This window comes from Colobus angolensis, unplaced genomic scaffold, assembly GCF_000951035.1.
Source record: "Colobus angolensis palliatus isolate OR3802 unplaced genomic scaffold, Cang.pa_1.0 Scaffold414, whole genome shotgun sequence".
NCBI classification, from domain to species: Eukaryota; Metazoa; Chordata; class Mammalia; order Primates; family Cercopithecidae; genus Colobus; species Colobus angolensis.
The window spans coordinates 810,121-829,067 of NW_012117533.1; the positions used below are offsets into that span (position 1 = coordinate 810,121).

Consider the following 18,947-nt stretch of genomic DNA (forward strand, 5'->3'; position numbering starts at 1 on the left):
CCACTGTGCCCGGCCTGAAGGGACTTTTTAAAATGTAAGTTCAAACATCTCATCTGAACTCTTTTAATTGGAGCTATCTCTTCTCTCATTCTCCTCATCTTTGGTGTTCCCCCGAGTTCACTGCTGACTGGGATGTACAACATGTATTTCAAAGTCAAGGCTAGGTGCAGTGGCTCACGCCTATAATCCCAGCACTTTGGGAGTCCAGGGCAGGCAGATCGCGTGAGCCCAGGAGTTCTAGACCAGCCTGGGCAACATGGCGAAACCCTGTTTTTATTAAAAATACAAAAAATTGGGAGTTTCTGGGAGCGCTGCCTGGAGTTGGCGTCCGCTGCTTTTGGCATGGCGGCCGTTTCCGGCCGGCTGGGCCAATCCCGTTGCTAAACCGGCAGGAAGATGCAGTTTCAGAAGGAAGTGGCACAGGTTCACAAGCGCATAACCAGGCCAAAACAAAAACAAAAACAAAAAACAAAAAACAACGAGAACAACTTTCTCCTGGAGTCTATGTGCGCCACCCACTTAACCTACTTAAGGAAACCCAGATCCTTTCCTATTTCTCCCAGTGTGGCACTGTTACAAAGTTCAGACTGTCTAGAAAGAAAAGGACTGGATATAGCAAAGGCTATGCGTTTGTGGAGTTTGAGTCTGAGGATGTTGCCAAGATAGTTGCTGAAACAATGAACAACTACCTGTTTGGTGAAAGACCCTTGGAGTGTCATTTTATGCCACCTAAAAAAGTACAGAAAGAACTCTTTAAAGACTGGAATATTCCATTTAAGCAGCCATCATATCCATGAGTGAAATGGTATAATCAGAATCGGCACTTAACACAAAATCTACGGATGGAGGAGCGATTTTGAAAACAAGAAAGATTACTTGGGAAGAAATTAGCTTAAAAAGGAATTGATTATGATTTTCCTCCTTTGATTTTACAGAAAACGGAAAGTATTTCAAAAATGAATCTTCGGACGTCTACAAAAGGCCAGGTTTTACCTTAGAAGAAGAAAAAGGTTTTAGGCACTCCTGACACTCCTGAGAAGACTGTGGATAGCCAGGGCCCCACACCGGTTTGTACATCAACATTTTTGGACAGATGAAAATCTAAAGTGGCTGAAATGAATGATGATGATAAAGATAAGGAAATAGTTTTCAAACAGCCCATATCCTGTGTAAAAGAAGAAATACAAGAGACTCAAACACCTACACATTCACAGAAAAAAAGACGAAGAAAAAGCAATCAGTATTTTTCAATGTATTTTATATATTTTTTTGAAAAAGATAATATTTTTATGATAAAAAATACAAAAAATTAGCTGGGTGTGGTGGCTCATGCCTGTAATCCCAGCTACTTGGGAGGCTGAAGTGTGAGGATCACCTGAGCCCAGGAAGTTGAGGCTGCAGTGAGCCGTGATCACCGCACTGCACTCCTGCCAAGTCAAGTCATTACATTTATCTTAACCTGTTCTAGGCTGGCTTATGAGAGATTTGTATTAAGAATACAATAGGCAATCTCACAGACATCTAAGTACTGAACTCAGAATATGACACCACCATGGAAGGACTGGGCTGGGAGGTTTTTTTCTCTCCTGTGTGCCTTCACTCTGGACTTCTGCTCCATGCTTGTGTTTTGCTCTGCAGATGGACATTCAGCACATGCTCCAGGTTTCTCTAATCTCTGAGGCTTTCACCTGCCCTGGCAGCACCTCTGTTCCCAGTGTTATGGACCTTTCCTTACAGATGCTCCTCTGCAAAAATATCTATCGAACACTCTCTGTTTAATTTTCAGTTAGCAAGACAGAGAATCTGATCTGTCTAGCAGTGGGGTGGGAGTTCCCTGGTTGTCCCTGGATTTGTAGTGCTGCCCTTTCCAAAGACTCGAGGAGGGACCAGATATCCAAAAAGTGGGTGTGGGTGGGAAATCAGTAATACAGTCTACTTCAACAAGAAAGCATAAAGTAGAGGTGGTGGCTCACACCTGTAATCCCAGCACTTTAGGAAACCCAGGCGGGTGGACCACTTGAGCTCAGGAGTTCAAGACCAGATGGGGCAACATGGCAAAACCCCATCTCTACTAAAAATACAAAAAATTAGCTGAGTGTGGTGGCACATGCCTGTATTTCCAGCTACTTAGGAGGCTGAGGTGGGAGGATTGCTTGAGCCCAGGAAGTCAAGGCTGCAGTGAGCCAAGATCACGATGTCACTGCACCCCAGCATGGGTGACAGAGCGAGACTCCATCTTGGAAAAAAAAAAATGTATAGAGTGAAGCATCTGTATGCATGATTGAAGTCATGCTTTCCATGTATTTTTTCCACCTTGCCTTTTTTCTCTCGAAAACACTGTATCTTAAGCTGTTACCTATGTTATCAAGTACTCACAAGCATTATTTTAATGGTCATATCAGAATCCATTATCTGGACTCATTATCATTTATCCATCTACAGTTGCTGGAGATATTGCCCTTTCTGCCACATTTAGTCACCCTTACTGACCTTGCTCTGTGTCCACTTATCTACTAATATACATACTGGTCATTTAGGAATTAAAGTTAAGAATAAATAGTTATCATAGTTCCTAACACTTCAAAAAAATGTATCTTCCTAAAAATAGAATGACTTGGTGGTTAAGATAGTTTTAAAGTAATATAGATAAATTGATATTGAAATTAACATTTTGCTTTCTTCTTGTATCTATTCTTCACTTCTCTGTCATTTTGATGGATAAAGTTTCATTTGGAAGGATTTTTATTTCAAAATAGAAATAGCATATGACATGAGAGTGGGAACTCTGAAAGGTTCAACTTTCTGGTCATTAGTTTCCTAAGATTTTCACAAAAGCTATAGATAGTCAATCATGATTGGCCTGTATTGAAAGTGAGTTGACATTATGTACAACTTATGCATATACTTTCTATCAGATATAGAAAAATAGGTGGTGTGTTTGGAAAAGTATTGGGCTAGGAGTCAGGAAGCCTGACTGCTGGTCCCAACCCTGCTTCTTCAGTTGAGCACCCCAGACAGTAATTCAGCAGCTATTTCTTAAATACCTAATGGGTTTCAGATTTTGTAGTTGGGCTGGGAATATAGACAGTCATGCATTCATGATTCTCCAAGGCTTCCTTTCTCACCCAAGCTCACTGTGAGCTTTCTTATGCATTGCATAAATTTGTCTCCTAACAGGCACCAACTCTCTCTCCAACTGGCTTCCCAGGGCAGTTGTGTGGATCAAATGAGAGAGAATATGTGTGAAAGCAAATTGTAGGTGATTTTAAAATGCAATAAAAATATGACCCATGGAAAATTATTTAAAGATCCTTAGAATTTTAAATAAACAGTACATTAACCTGAGTTCTCTATGGTTTTTATTTTAAATAGATATGAAAGTTTTACAATGGACCATAGATATGGTTGAAAATCTTGGCTTGATTATTCTCCAAGAAAATGATACAGTGGTTTGTGTGATTAATTTTCTAAAATCGCCAGCCAAAAAAAAAAAACAAAATCATTTTTGAGTTGAGTGACTGTATCAGTCAAAGGAACGTTGACTGTATAATGGAGAAATGTTTTCTGTGTTCACTAACAGCTTGCCTTTGTTTGATTCCAGCTGCAGCATATCATGAGTGATGAGATCCGTGTGCAGGTGACTGACCTTCACCTGGCAGAAAATAATAATGGGGCCACCGGAGGCCAGCTGAACACAGAGAACTCAAGGAGCCTCCTGGAGTCAACATATCAGCAGAAAGTCGAACAGCTAATGTCAGATGAGAATTGCTTTAAGGTGAGAGTTGCTCATGCAGTCAAAGACTTTGCTGGTGACAATGTAAGTTGTTAGGATTCTCTGAACCAGAAGTTAAAGCCAGGGTACTTTGACCCTGTGATTCTACTCCTGGAACTTTTCAGAGTTCCTAATGAACTCACCAGAGAAATACAAAGGGGAAGTAACTATTTTCCTGGACAATCTACTTTGTTTCTTTCTTGCCTTTAAAAAAAAAAAACAAAAAAACTAGTTATATACGATTTTTACAAATTTGTATTCTTCATTTTCTCTGAACAGTTTTCATAGTATACTTTGTAAGTATTATTGTTAGAAAAATGTTGGTACATGAAATCCATGGTCATGGTCATTACAGAAAAGAAAACATAGGCCTGGCACACATGGCTCACACTTGCAATCCCAGCAATCTGGGAGGCCAAGGTGGAACATGGCAAAACCCCATTTTTGCAAAAAATACGAGAATACAGAAATTAGGCAGGTGTGTTGGTGTGCACCTGTAGTCCCAGCTACTCAGGAGACTGAGGTGGGAGGATCGCTTAACCCTGGGAGGTTGAGGATGCAGTGAGCCCTGATCACATCACTGCACTCCAGCCTGGGTGACAGAGCAAGACCCCATCTCAAAAAAGAAAAAGAAAAAAAAAATGTAGATAACCAAAAAAAGTCACCTTAGAATTCTTCCCTGAAATTACCATTGATGACATTTCTAGACTTCTCTATGCTTGAGTATATATTTGAAAGAGTTTATACTGGACAAATGGTCTTTAATTTATTTTATTTTATTTTATTTTATTTTTTTGAGACAGGATCACACTCTGTTGCCCAGGCTGGAGTGCAGTGGTGCGATCTTGGCTCACTGCAACCTCTGCCTCCTGGGTTCAAGTGATCACCGTGCCTCAGCCACCCTAGTAGCTGGAATTACAGACATGTGCAACCACACTGGCTAATTTGTGCATTTTTAGTAGAGATGTGTGTCAGGTCCCAGGGTCCAGGTCCAGCCCATGCTGAAGTCTGAGGGGAGTGGGTGGGTGATCAGAAAGAACACCCGGGGGGCCGTAGGCAGATGAAAGATAGCTCTATTCAATAGCAGCTCTCACTAACAGCTTTCTTACACTAGCTCTCTTATTATCAGCTTCGTCTTACACTGTTTGCCGTGTATCAGCTGCCTGAGCCAGCTACCCCCCCGCCACAGCTGGCGCTCCCTTGCTTTCAGGGTCAGCAGCTTAACTCTTTCTCTCTCTGGGAACGAGCAAGCCCAGCTGTGTCCTGGGTCCCTCCCGTTCGTCTGCAAGATAGACAGCTTTGGCTCTCTCTCTTTCTCTGGGCACCAGTGCACCCATATGTCCAGCCATGTGGAGTAGAGCCGAGCCAAGCCCCCAAGAGCCATGTATCTTATGCACGGCATCAACAGGGCAGTTATACCTTTTACAGACAATAGTGGCATAAAGCCAAGTGTGAACTTACACAAACAGGTTATGTTACAAGCGGAGGTGTGCACTTGCCCACCAAACTCGTGAGTCAGCCAGGCCTGGATATCCGCCTCAGTCTATTCCTTGACCAAAGCACATCATGTACCTTATAATGTGGTTTTGCCATGTTGGCCAGAGTGGTCTCAAACTCCTGGACTCAAATGATCTGCCCGCTTCAGTCTCCCAAAGTGCTGGGATTACAGGTGTGAGCCACTGCATCTGACCTGAAATGGCGTATTTTTGGTCAATTTGCAACACTTTTGAATCTTTAATGTCTTTCCTATGGCTATTTGATATTCACTTCATAGAGAATTAATGCCTGTATTGTTGGACATTTAGGTCGTTTCCAATTTTTCACCATTATAATGGATAATTATAAAAGCAAATGGTTGGAAACAACCTAGATGTCCAGCCCACTGTGGGGACTGGTTAATGACATCCTGTTGTGAATATGGGAGACAGATTTTGCGGTTCTTAAAAATATAAGTTGTAAAAATGCAGCGTCCATCCCCCCCACCAATCTATTTTGGAAATAGCTGTATTTGTGTGTATACATTATGTTATTGTCAGGTTGTAAGCTTTACTAGCAGCAGGGAATTTTGAAGCCTTTAAAAGAACACTGAGCTAGATCTAGCTTCTGGCTCTGTATATTTATTGACTAGTGGTGTGCCTTGAGAAACCAGAACTCTCTGAATTTCAGTTTTGTTTCTGTGTAAAATGAAGAAGTTTGAAATAAAAAAATTATCAGTCAGGCACAGTGGCTCACGCCTGTAATCCCAACACTTTGGGAGGCTGAGGCAGGCGGATCACGAGCTCACGAAGTCAAGACCATTCTGGCTAATATGGTGAAACTCCGTCTCTACTAAAAATACAAAAAAATTAGCCAGGCGTGGTGGCAGGCGCCTGTAGTCCCAGCTGCTCAGGAGGCTGAGGCAGGAGAATGGCATGAACCCGGGAGGTGGAGCTTGCAGTGAGCCGAGATCAGAGATCACGCCACTACACTCCAGCCTGGGCGACAGAGCAAGACTCCATATCAAAAAATCTCAAGTTTCCTTCCAGGCTCTGATGATTCTGATAGTTACCTTGTCTGCAGAAAGCCCTTGGGGTAAGGGCACTGAGAATTTCAGGGTTCTGAAAGGGGAGATCCACGTGCTATCACCATTGATAGTTGTTTTGTGCAAAACGTGGTTTACTTGCCTCTATTGGTGTGTTGCTTTTAAGTATGGATTTTTTTTTTAAATCACACAAATAATGTTAATGGAACTCAGAATTTCAGGAACTACATATATACACTTGGTGCCATTATAACAACACTTTTCTTGTTTTGTTTTTGAGAAAGGGTCTAACTCTGTTGCCTGGGCTGGAGTGCAGTGGTTTGCAGGAATGCCATCAGTTTTTAGCCAATACAACAGATCCCTGGAGGTCCAGGCATCCTGGATATCACTCTACTGTTCCTACCAATGAAGTTAATTGCATCTGCTTTGTTGTTGATGGTGAAGTGCCACCACCTGGCATCTGCTGTTCTGCTGTTCTGGCCTTCCACCATTCCCACTGACACCAGGACGCCTGGTCTCATGGCAGCATCTCCTGTTGTCGATCCTGGCCTACAAAGGATAGTGCCACTGAATCTCTCAAATATTCAGGTGCCCTTCTCATTAGTGCCTTCCTTGTTAACCTAGAGAGGAGAGTTCCTGTGAGTCCTCCAGGGGCACATAGTCAAGTGGATTTTGAATCTGCTGGCATATAATGAACCATTCTAACATTCCTACTTCCCTGTACTTTCCGGCTTCTTTGATGCTTTATGAATGCAGTTGTATATTCTCCACCTAATTCACTGCGGCAACTGTTATGTCCACATTTCAAGGAGCCACTCCAGCAGCGTGTTAGAGCCCCAGGTGTCCTTGCCAAGCCGTTCAATCCTGAGAGTGTGTCCAGGTCAGTGTATTCTCTTGTACACAGCCTTTAGTGTCCCTCTGGTCCAACACCCTTATGTCCACTCCTCCACTGCCTCTCCCAGATTCTGCCAGTACATACCAGGCAGCTCCAGAAACATTTTTGGCAAAAGAAAAAAAATAGAAAAGAAAAAAAAATCATTCTCCCAGAGCAGATTGTGCTTGTGACCTTGGGCCATGATAAGGAATGACCATAGCTTGGTGTCAATGTGGGGCAGCAATGATGACACACCTCATCCTGCTGTAAGGCCTTGTTGGAGGCTCTTTGCCTAGTCTCCAGGCAAGGGGCAGCTGCCCTTCTCTTAGCAAGGAAAGGGGGTTACTCCTTTCAGCCCAGAGCATTCAGTGGAAACTGGAGGCTCCAAGTTCTCAGATGTATCCACTTAAGTTTTCCCATACCAGACCAGGATCCCATTTCATTCCTCCTCTCCCCTCCCCTCCCCTCATCTCCTCTCCCCTCCCATTTTCTCTTTCTGTGTCTTTTTCTCTATTTCTTTCTTTTTGAGATGGGAATCTCACTCTGTCACCCAGGCTGGAGTACAGTGACATGATCTCGGCTCACTGCAGCCTCCACCGCCCAGGCGCAAGCGATCCTCCCACCTCAGTCTTCCTAGGTAGCTGGGACCACAGGCACACGCTACCACATCTGGCTAATTTCTGTATTTTTTTTTTTTTATAGAGATGAGGTTTCACTGTGTTGCTCAGGCTGGTCTTGAACTCCTGGGCTCAAGTGATCCTCCTGCCTCAGCCTCCCAAAGTGCTGGGATTATAGGCATGAGCCACTGCACTCAGCTCTCCTTTTCCTTAAGTAAGTCTAAATAAAAACAATACTAAATCATCAAATAAAATCTGTGGGTTTTTTTCAGGGAAATGACACAAAACTTCCATGACAGCTGAAATTATTATTATTATTATTTTGAGACAGAGTCTCACTCTGTAGCCCAGGCTGGAGTGCAGTGGCGCAATCTCGGCTCACTGCAACCTCCGCCTCCCGGGTTCAAGCCATTCTCCTGCCTCCACCTCCTGAATAGCTGGGACTACAGTCACCGGCCACCATGCCCGGCTAATTTTTTGTATTTTTAGTAGAGATGGGGTTTCACCGTGTTTGCCAAGAACGTCTCGATCTCCTGACCTCATGATCCACCCGCCTCGGCCTCCCAAAGTGCTGGGATTACAGGCGTGAGCCACTGCACCTGGCCAACAGCTGAAATTCTAGTAGTTTATTTCTAGATTTTGTGCTGTGCGTGTGTGTGTGCTCACATGTTCACACTTGGCGTTGGTCGACGCCCTATGCGTGTACTTGCTGTAGCTACGGGGTCAATCTGCACAATGTCTGACTGCACAATTTCCAGCAAACAAAAGCGCTACACGGCCTAATTTTCAAGTAGTCGAGACTGAAGCAGCAGCAACCTCCTTCCGGGTTTAATTTGAATTTAACCGCCAGGCTGTACTTGTGCAGGAAACTGACAATTTTCAGCAAGAAATTTCTGGGTGAGGCCTGTCACCCTCCAGTGTAATTCTAGGCCCTGCTTGGCAGGGGGACTGGCTTTGGCTGGAGACAGGGTCAAAAGGGGTCTCCTGGAATGGCACATTCTTATCCCAGGGAGGGAGCTCTGTTGGGAGCATGAGATGAACCAAGAAGATCCATCCATTAGGAAAGTGGCCCTTGGTCTGTCCAGTTTTAATGGAGGAGGGTGCTGGTGCAATGACCACTTCTGATAGGGAAACTAGTCAGAGACATGGGCATTCATTGTCTTTCCCACATGTGCCCCACAAACTTGAGGGGTGGAAAGTTCCAGGAGACAGATCAAGAGGGGTGTAAATGTCATGGCTGCCCAGACTGGGCTCCTCCCACCACCCCTCGGTCCTACCCTCTGGAACCCTGGGCAGGCTGGCAGGAGCCCTTTTTGTGGTCTGGGCTTCTGGTCAGGATGCCTACGGCTTCCTAACACCTACTTGGTGCAGTCTAGTCTGAACATCCTGAAAGTAGGAGAAGAGCAGTTGATCAAGTGAACCCAAGATGTAACTAAAACTGTCTCTGATGGCAAAGCCTTTGATGCTGAAGAGTCTGGCCCATAGAAAGATGGCCCTGAGTGTGGCACCTCTGACCAAATCCCTCAGTCTGACCTACTGAGTATATGAGCCCAGCCTTGCTCACAGTCGGGGCTGGAGGAGGACCTCATGGAGGCCACTCGATAACTGCACTTCCTGTCACAGCTGATTTCACCCACACCATCCTCTGCCCCAGCCAGCCCAGCCCCGTCATGCCCTGCCATTGCAGTCAGGGCTTTTTGGGGTGAGTAACAGAAAATCCACTTGAGTTGGCTTAGGCAAGAAGGGAAATTCATTGGTCATTAAGTTAGCCATAGGCAGGGCAGGGAACAGTTGGGCCTCAGGAATACCTGGACTCAGAGACACCAGCACTGTCAGGATTTGCAGGCTTCTTCCCTTGTCTCTGTCTCCACCTCAGGCTGCAGATCAGTTTTGTGCTCTCAGAGCAACTTTCCCCACAAGGTTGGAATCAGACTGTTGGCAGCACAAGGCTTCCTCTTCCTGGCTTTGGCCCAAGAAAGGATGGGGCTCCCCTCCATTAGTTCCTGTTCAGAAAATTCCAGAAGAAAGCTTCTGTTTGGTCTGGTCTGGGTTGGCTGGGTAGCGGGGACACTAAACCTTCCAAGTCCTCTAGCGGCATGTGGTTGAAGTAAGGTGGGGAGATGGTATTAGTCAGTTCAGGATGCCATGCCAAAATACCACAGACTGGGTGGCTTAAACCACAAACATTGATTTCTCACAGTTCTGGAGGCTGGGAAAACCAAGATCAAAGTGCCACCAAGGTAGGTTTCATTCTTAGGCCTCTTCTCTTGGCCTGTAGGTGGCTGCCATATTGTGTGCTCATGTGACCTCTTCTTTGCATTTGTGCGGAGAGAGAGTGAGTGCACTCTCTGGTGTCTCGTCTTATACAGACACTAATCCTATGGAATCAGAGCCCCACCCTTAGGACCTCATTTAACCTTAATGACTTCCTGAGAAGCCTCATCTCCAAATACAGCCACACAGAGGGTTAGGGCTTCAACATATGAATTTGGAGGAGACAGAGACATTCAGTCCATGGTGGGAAGAAAAATTATTCACGAGAAAAGGGGTGCAGTGACCAGAAAAGGGGGCAGACAAAACTATAGATGCTCTCCCCATTTCCCCCAATACATAACACACACACAGACACACACACAGCCCTGCCTTTCCTCCTTCCCCACAAGGCCACTCCCCACCCCATGTTTATTTATCTCCCTCCTATCTTGCTCTCTGGAGTTTCCCCTTCCCCTAAGTTGTCCTGTTGCTCACTGAACGCTACACACAGGTAGGTGCATGTAAATGTAACCCGAGACTGCATGGTCCTCCTGGACCATGTGTGTTCTGAGCCCCACCATGGGACCGGGCAGAAAGTAGGTATCACCCATGTCTGTTGTCCTCAGGCAGAGCCTAGCCCTGGGACATGAGCTCAGTGGGTGCTGGAGCTTTGTTGGATTCACCTCAGGCCCTCTTATCCCCAATCCACTTATAAGGTTCCCAGGGCTTTGATACCTCTGTCCTTGGAAGAAAAGAATGTGATTACCTAGCTCACACAAACCTGCTGTAGCTTCCCATAATAGAAGGACATAATTTTCTGGTTCAAAAGAGTCTATCAAGTGACTAGCACAGTGAGTGAAGACCTACAACAAGGCACATCATTGGGAAATTCCAGAAAACCAAGAATAGAGAGAAAATCCTAAAATCTTCCAGAGAGAAAAGACAGGCCACATATAAAGAGCCAAGACTCCACATGACACTGCCTTCTTCCCAACAACACTGGGAGCTAGAAAATAATAGAGCAATATTTCCCAATGTGAGGAGAAGCTACATTTAAATTAGAGCATTATATCCAGCCAAACTATTAATCAGGAGTTGGGGTAGAATAATGACATTTTAAAATATGCAGGGGTCAGAGAGCTTGGCTTCCATTCACTCTTTCTCAGGAAGCCACTGGAAGATGTACTGCAACACAGTAAGAGGGTAAACCAAGGAAAAAGAAGATATGGGGCCAGGGAATGGGAGATGCACACAGAAGAGGCAGCAGAAAATTCAGAGAAATGCCAGGATGCCAGCCGTGCCACGGGCTGAGAGAGCTGAGTCCAGTTTGGAGCATAAGGATGGAGGGCAAGAGAGAAAGGGATGCCTCCTGGAAAGTAACGGGGCTCATAGAGTATCTGGTGTATCTTAGGTTTTGGATGATTATTACTAGGCATTTCACAGATCAGTTGGAGCATCTGGAAAAAAAAGGTAGTTAATTGATACAAAAACATATAAGCAAATGAAGACAAACAATCTGAAGCAATTATTAACTCCAGGGGAAATAAAGGAAAGAAATGAAACAATTTCAGGGCAGGACTTGCCTTAAGAAACAAAATTTAGATATCTACAAGAATGTAAATGCATTTAATTTCATAAGATTGTGATCCAGTCAAATTGGTAGAATGGAGGCAAGGAAATTGTTAAGACCTCATAAAGGAGGTAAGCCCTATACTCTGTTATGCCAGGAAGTCGAAAGATACTGAGGAAAACAAATCAAGAAATAGCAACCTAAGCATTATTTAGAAATATGATGATACCAGAGGAAGTAGCAAAATGAGTTTAAAGTGATGGCCTCTGGGAATTAGGACTCAAAGGCAAGAAAGGAAAGGGCAGAGGAGATGCTTTCTGATATAAGCCTTTTATTACCATTTTGGTCTTTTTCTCTTTCTTTTTTTCTTTTTTTTATTTTACTGAGGATTTCTTGCTCCAGATACCATTTTGTTCTTAATTCTGTGGATCTAGTACTTTGATTGGAATCAAATACAATGTTATAAGTTCTGGAGATCTGTTGTACAGAATGATGACTATAGTTAATAATAATGTATACCTGAAAATTGCTAAGAGAGAAGATTTTTTGCTTTTATTCTTATTTTTAATTGACACGAGAATTGTACATATTTTGGGGGTACAGCATAATATTTTTATACAATGTGTAATGATCCAATCAGGGTAATTAGCATCTCCACCACCTCAAACATTTATCTTTTCTTTGTTCTGGGAGTATTCAAATTCACTCTTCTAGCTATTTGAAAATATATAATAAATTGTCATCAATTATCATTACCGCATAGTGCTAAAGAACACTAGAACTACTCCTCCTATTTACCTGTTTTGTTTTTTTTCCAGGCAGGGTCTCACTCTGACCCCCAGGCTAAAGCGCAGTGGTGCGATCATAACTCACTGCAACCTTGACCTCTCGGGCCCAAGTGATCCTCCCACCTCAGCGTCCAGAGTAGCTGGGACCGCAGGCATGCACCAACATGACTGGCTAATTTTTAAAATTTTTTAAAGGATCTCCCTATGTTGCCCAGGCTGGTGTCAAACTCCTAAGTTCAAGTGATCCTCCCACCCCAGTCTCCTAAAGTGCTAGGATTCTAGGCATGAGCCACCAAACTCAGCCATGTACTCTTGTATCTGTTAACCTGTTAGCCAATCTTTGGCTACCCCCTCCCCCCTTACCCTTCCTCGCCTCTAGTAAACACTACTCTAAGCAAATAGATCTTACATATTCTTACCACAATAATAATAATAATAAAAGTATGTGAGGTGATGAAAACATTAATTAGCTTTATTTAATCATTTCATAACACATGCATATATCAAAACATCACATTGAACACGGTAAATATACACAATTTTTATTTACCAATTATACTTTAATAAAGATAGAGGAAGAATTGAATATAACGTTAAAACAAAAAACAATTGCAGGTTGGGTACAGTGGCTCACGCCTGTAATCCTAGCACTTTGGGAGGCTGAGGTGGGCAGATCACCTGAGGTCGGGAGTTCAAGATGAGCCTGGCCAGCATGGTGAAACCCCATTTCTACGAAAAATACAAAAATTATCTGGGTGTGGTGGTGGGCGCCTGCAATCCTTGCTACTCGGGAGGCTGAGGCAGGAGAATTTGCAGTAAGCCAAGTTTGTGCCACTGCACTCCAACTGGGCAACAGAGTGAGATTCTGTTTAAACACACACACACACGCGCGCACACACACACATCAACAACAAGAAAAAGATTGCAAAACCTAAAGAAAATCATTAATCTAGTCCAGACCAGTCTTTTACAGATGAGTTCACTGAAGTGCAGAGAGGTGAACTGACTCGTCTAATCTTACACAGCAAGTCACCGGCAGAACTTGACCTGAAATCCAAAGCCAAGTGTTTTCTATGACCTCCACATTTTTCAGTCCAACCATCCTGGGGCTCTGCTTTGGGAATTGGTATTGGTGACGAAAGGAATAGAGAGGAACATGCATAGAGCTCTCCATTTAGATTGACATTCTCACACTGTGCCAGGTCATCGGCTAGAAACAGTGCAAGTTCTAAGAATGCTTGCCCCGACCCTTTTCCCCCTCCCCAACCTGTCTCATAACCAACTTCAGCTAAAAGGTCTGAGAAGAAAAGGGAATCTTAGATGACTCTCACTAGGGTGTAAATGACTCCCACCGTGATTTTTATTTTATCGAGTTATAACTCCAAAAGCAGTGGAGGTTTGAAGGATGTTTTGAAGGAGTTTTGAAGGATGATAAATCTTTTGAAGGATGTTTAGGAGACTGCTAAGTGTCCTAAACATAGAATGGTTAGGATGAGATAGGATGTCATGAAGAAGGTGAAGGCACTGAGGCCCTGAGTAATTTCATAAAGAACACCTCAGAAAATGTCCAGCACCATGGTTTCTTACCTTCACTTAGCACCCACAAGGCCCCACATTCTGACAGATTTTGTTTATCAGACAAATTGCACTCAGTCAGTCTTCATTCATTTTCTTCGGAGAGTTCCCAGGTTACACAGAATTGCAATAATCTCCCTGGCTCACTGTCACCCCCACGAAGACACTCCATGTTTTTGTTTGCAATACAGTCTTATATGGATCAATATAAAACTTTCATGCTGTTCTTCGCATTTTGCAACTGTTGCTCAAGCTGGAGACCCAAAAAGAGCCCTAGCTTTAGAGTCAAAGACCCCTAGGTTCCAATTTCAGCTGAGATACTGTGAGCACATCACTAGCCCACTCTGATCCTGTATCCCGGTTGTATAATCACCTATTTCCCATCAATTGCGAGGCTGGAAATACAAGTACCTACTCTGCCCAGTACACAGTAGGAGCTTAGTAAGCTTAAGTTCTCTCGCTTCCCCACTATCCTAATGTATTAAGGGAAAGACAGAGATGTGGGGAATGGCACCTGGGAGGTTCCAGCTGTATGCTTCACAGTCCTACCAACGAAAATTCTCCTGTCTGATTCTGTAACACAGGTTTCACTGCGGGATCCAGCCCACACCCCAGCCAGGGCTTCGCGCGCTCTGAATGTCTTTTGGCCAAGTCCAAGGCTCTCCAGGATCAGGGTGGGGAGGCGGGGTGGTGGGTAGTGGGGTGGAGAGAAGCAGTTCCCCCACATAACCTGCAGGTGGCACCAGAGCAACGTGGGAGCCCAGGGTTTCGCTCCAGCCTTCCCGGAGACTCACCGGGGAGGGCGAGGTAGGGCGAGGCAGAGGTAGTGCACACCGCTCAGCTGGACAGCGGCATGAGCGCGGCTGTGGATCAATTCACACCGCTTGAAATCGACACATGGGTCTTCTGGCTGGCTACTTTCCTCTCTTTGGTAGGGTGAAATCCGTGCACTATTATAATTGCACCGGGACAGCAGACATAACCTTAGCTGTACTCTGCAAACCAGAACATATGGTCACCCTACCCTCTGGTCACTTCTTCTTTCTTGTTTCCATTCTTTCTTTTGATTTTTTTTCTTTTTTTTTCTTTTCTTTTTTTTTTTTTTTTTTGAGACAGAGCCTTGCTCTGTTGCCCAGGCTGGAGTGCAGTGCTGGATCTCAGCTCACTGCAAGCTCCGCCTCCTGGGTTCACGCCATTCTCCTGCCTCAGCCTCCCGAGCAGCTGGGACCACAAGCGCCCGCCACCTCGCCCGGCTAGTTTTTTTTTTTTAGTAGAGACGGAGTTTCACCGTGTTAGCCAGGATGGTCTTGATCTCCTGACCTCGTGATCCGCCCGTCTCGGCCTCCCAAAGTGCTGGGATTACAAGCTTGAGCCACCGTGCCCGGCCTTTTTTTTCTTTTAAAACACACAGCATTCTTTTTCCCTGCGCACCATTGTCTTTGAAAATGCCTTCGCATTCGGGATATTTTCCACCATGCAACATCTGCTTTTGCATCTTGAGTCTGGACAGTCTCTCTGAAATCACCTCAAAGGCTGGTTTTAGCTTCCAGTCAGAAGACTCTATTCCCTGGCTTACCATCTCCATCACTCAAGAATTAAAGATGTCAGACGTGGAACAGTGGTCCTTCTCTCAACTTTGGTGCCTCTTTGCTAAATTTATTCCTGTGATTTTGTTCTGAGTGCTCGTGTCTTTTATCTCTTTGAATTTATATATACTAGTTTATTGAATTGCAAGTTAGCATGCCATTTATCCCCTTGTTTCTGAACCCTCTTCACTTAATAGTCTCATAAACATTCATCCATTGCAAAAAGGATTCAAACTGTTCTCACTTCCATTTTTAGTTGATTCATTGCTATCCAAGTAATGATTTGTCTGGGGGAGTCATTAATAGAGAATTGTGCCCTTAAATTTATTTTTATAGTTGGATTCTGCTAGTTAATATCTCTCTTTCTGTCATTCTCACATTACAACAAATGACTATGTCTTAACCTAAAATCTAGGTTAGAAATTTGATCTTATCTGAATGCGATATTAATGGATAATGTGAGAATTTTTTTTAATTTACTGAAACTTTTCTCAGCTAAGAAGGATCATCACAAATATATTTGTAAGCAAGTGGAAAATTGGGCTGTAAGTATATAAACTCTTAAAATATCATGTTTAGAGACAAGATTTTCCTTTTTCTTTTCTTTTTTAGTAAAGTAAATTTGCTATGGTTGGAATGTTTGTGTCTCCTCCAAAATTCATGTCGGAACTCAAACCCCAATATGATAGTATTAAGAAGTGGAGTCCTTTTTTTTTTTTTTTTTTAGACGGAGTCTTGCTCTGTCACCAGGCTGCTGGAGTGCAGTGGCATGATTTCGACTCACTGCAACCTCTGCCTCCCGGGTTCAAGCGATTCCCCTGCCTTAGCCTCCCGAGGAGCTGGGACTACAGGTGTGCCACGCCTGGCTGACTTTTTGTATTTTAGTAGAGATGAGGTTTCACCATGTTGGCCAGGATGGTCTCAATCTCCTGACCTCATGATCTGCCTGCCTTGGCCTCCCAAAGTGCTGGGATTAAAGGCATGAGCCACTGCGCCTGGCCCAGGTAGAGTCTTTAGGAGATAACTAAGTGTTGAGGGAAGAGCCCCCTCATGGATGGGATTAGTGACCTTATGGAAGGGCTTGAGGGAGCTGCCTAGCTCGGTTTCCTTCTTTTGCTTTTCTGTCCTTTCCACCATGTTGGGACACAGCATTCCTCATCTCTGGAGGACTCAGGACTTAAAGTGCCATCTTGGAAGCAGGAGCAGCCCTCACTAGACCACAAACTTGCTGGCACCTTGATCTTGGACTTCCCACCCACCAGAACTGTGAGGAATAAAGTTTTGTTCTTTACACTTTACCCAGTCTCAGATATTTTGTTATAGCAACACCAATGGACTAAGACAGTATCTTACATATAGTGAGGTGCATATACCTTAAATTACAACTCCATACTATTTACATATGTGCACATTCATGTGACCACCACTCAGCTCAAGATACGGAATGCTTCCATCACTACAGAGGGCTCCCTCTTGCCCCTTCTCAGTTGCTGTCCTCAAAGTTAACCACGATCCTGACCTCTGTCATCCTGGATGAGTTTTGCCTGTTCTTGAACTTCATATAAATGGAATCATACAGTATGTGCACGTTTGTGGCTGGCTTCTTTCATTCAATATAATCCTATGAGATTTAGCCATGTTTTGGGTACTGGTAGTTGTTTATTTTTCTGGTTGTGTAGTTTTCCATATTTCATTTATTACTCTTCTTTCTTTTCTTTTCTCTTTTTTTTTTTTTTTTTGAGACAGAGTCTCACTCTGTCATCCAGGCTGGAATGCAGTGGCATGATCTCGGCTCACTGAAACCTCTACCACCTGGGGTCAAGCGATTCTCCTGCCTCAGCCTCCTGAGTAGCTGGGATTACAGGTGTGTGCCAGCATGCCCAGATAATTTTTGTATTTTTAGTAGAGATGCGGTTTTGCCATGCTGGCCAAACTCCTGACCTCATGATCCACCCACCTCGGCCTCCCAAAGTGCTGGGATTACAGGCATAAGCCACTGTATCCGGCTACTTATTACCCTTTTATTTTTATGTTTAACTCAGTGTCTTGTGGGGTCTATTGGTCCTTTTAGCTAGATTGATATTAAAAATCTTCTTATCAATGGAGCTTGGGACATTTTTAGAAGACAGAAGCCCAATAAACCCAAGCCCTCCAATCTTAAGCCAAGTTTCCTTCTCACACCTGCTTCAGTTGCTCTTCTTCGGTGGTATATTTTTCCTCACAAAGCTGATGGAAAGTGGAGGAACTCAGAAGTTCTTCATCATGTTATCAGGGATGCTTGCCATCAGAATAACAGGGTAGATATTTATAATCTGGAATGTTAAAATAACAATAGCAAACACTTACATAGCATTAACTGCTGTTCAAAGTGCTTTATGTGTATATTCTTTTCCTCAAAACAACTCTGTGAAATAGATAATAGTATTGTCATCCCTACACTTTAGATGGGGAAATTGAGGCAGAGAGATGTAACTTTCCCAGGAGGGTAAAGCCAGGACTTGAAACTGTGTTTTCTTGCTTTAGAGCTTGCATACTTCACCACCACACCATATTCTGTAGCATACTTCATGTGGTTAAAGTATTTTCTCCTATTAGCTTGGGAGCATTTTCTGAATAATTCAAATCTTATAAACTTGCTTCAAAGAATATAAGTGAATAGAAATGGATGATCTCATGTAGAATGTGTGGCATTCATGAATGCATTATAGGACACTCCAGTTTTACATAACAATTATTTGCTTATCTTGTGACTTTTGTCAGGCAGGGCTGTAATGTGCTCGCCTCATTTTCCTTCTCTTCAATAGGAGAAGATGGACTCAGAGACGGGCACAATTTATCATAAAATCTCATCACACTTTCCCTCACCATCTGGAAGCTGGAGATAGGTTTGTGAAATCTTTGTTGAGAAAGAGTGGAATGACAGTCGTAGCATAGTGAGTTTAAGAAACACGGTTTTACTTGCCAATTCTGGTGCACAGGGTCCTGCAAGTTTTGGCAATTAACATATGTGACCAACAGTTTTCTCACAAGGATTATCAGGGTTCTAGAGGAAATTGTCCTCCAGTTTTATTCTGCTGCTAATGTGCTATATTTCTTTATAGATTCTTGGCCACTTGTTTTTCATTAGACTTGTTTCTGCCTCTTTGTGCTGTGCTTTATGTCTCCTTATGCCCAGCCCCAGGTTTTTCCTTCTAACTGCAAGAGGAAGATTATTGAAATTTTCTCTTTCTCAAACTCCCAGGCTCAAGTGATCCTCCCCTGTCTGCCTCCTGTGTAGCTGGCATTACAGGTGCGCAGCACTGCACCCTGCTGATTTTCTCTTTAACCTTCCCCCTGAGCATGTGTACACACACACAAACATGAATACAGACACCCAGACATACACATGTGT

At 43.8% G+C, this 18,947-nt stretch overlaps 1 pseudogene; it reads left to right on the forward strand.

Annotated features, from left to right (window-relative positions):
* Window positions 1-17,857, forward strand: part of LOC105521968 — a 21,025-nt pseudogene extending 3,168 nt beyond the window's left edge.
* The last annotated feature ends 1,090 nt before the right edge of the window (window positions 17,858-18,947 follow it).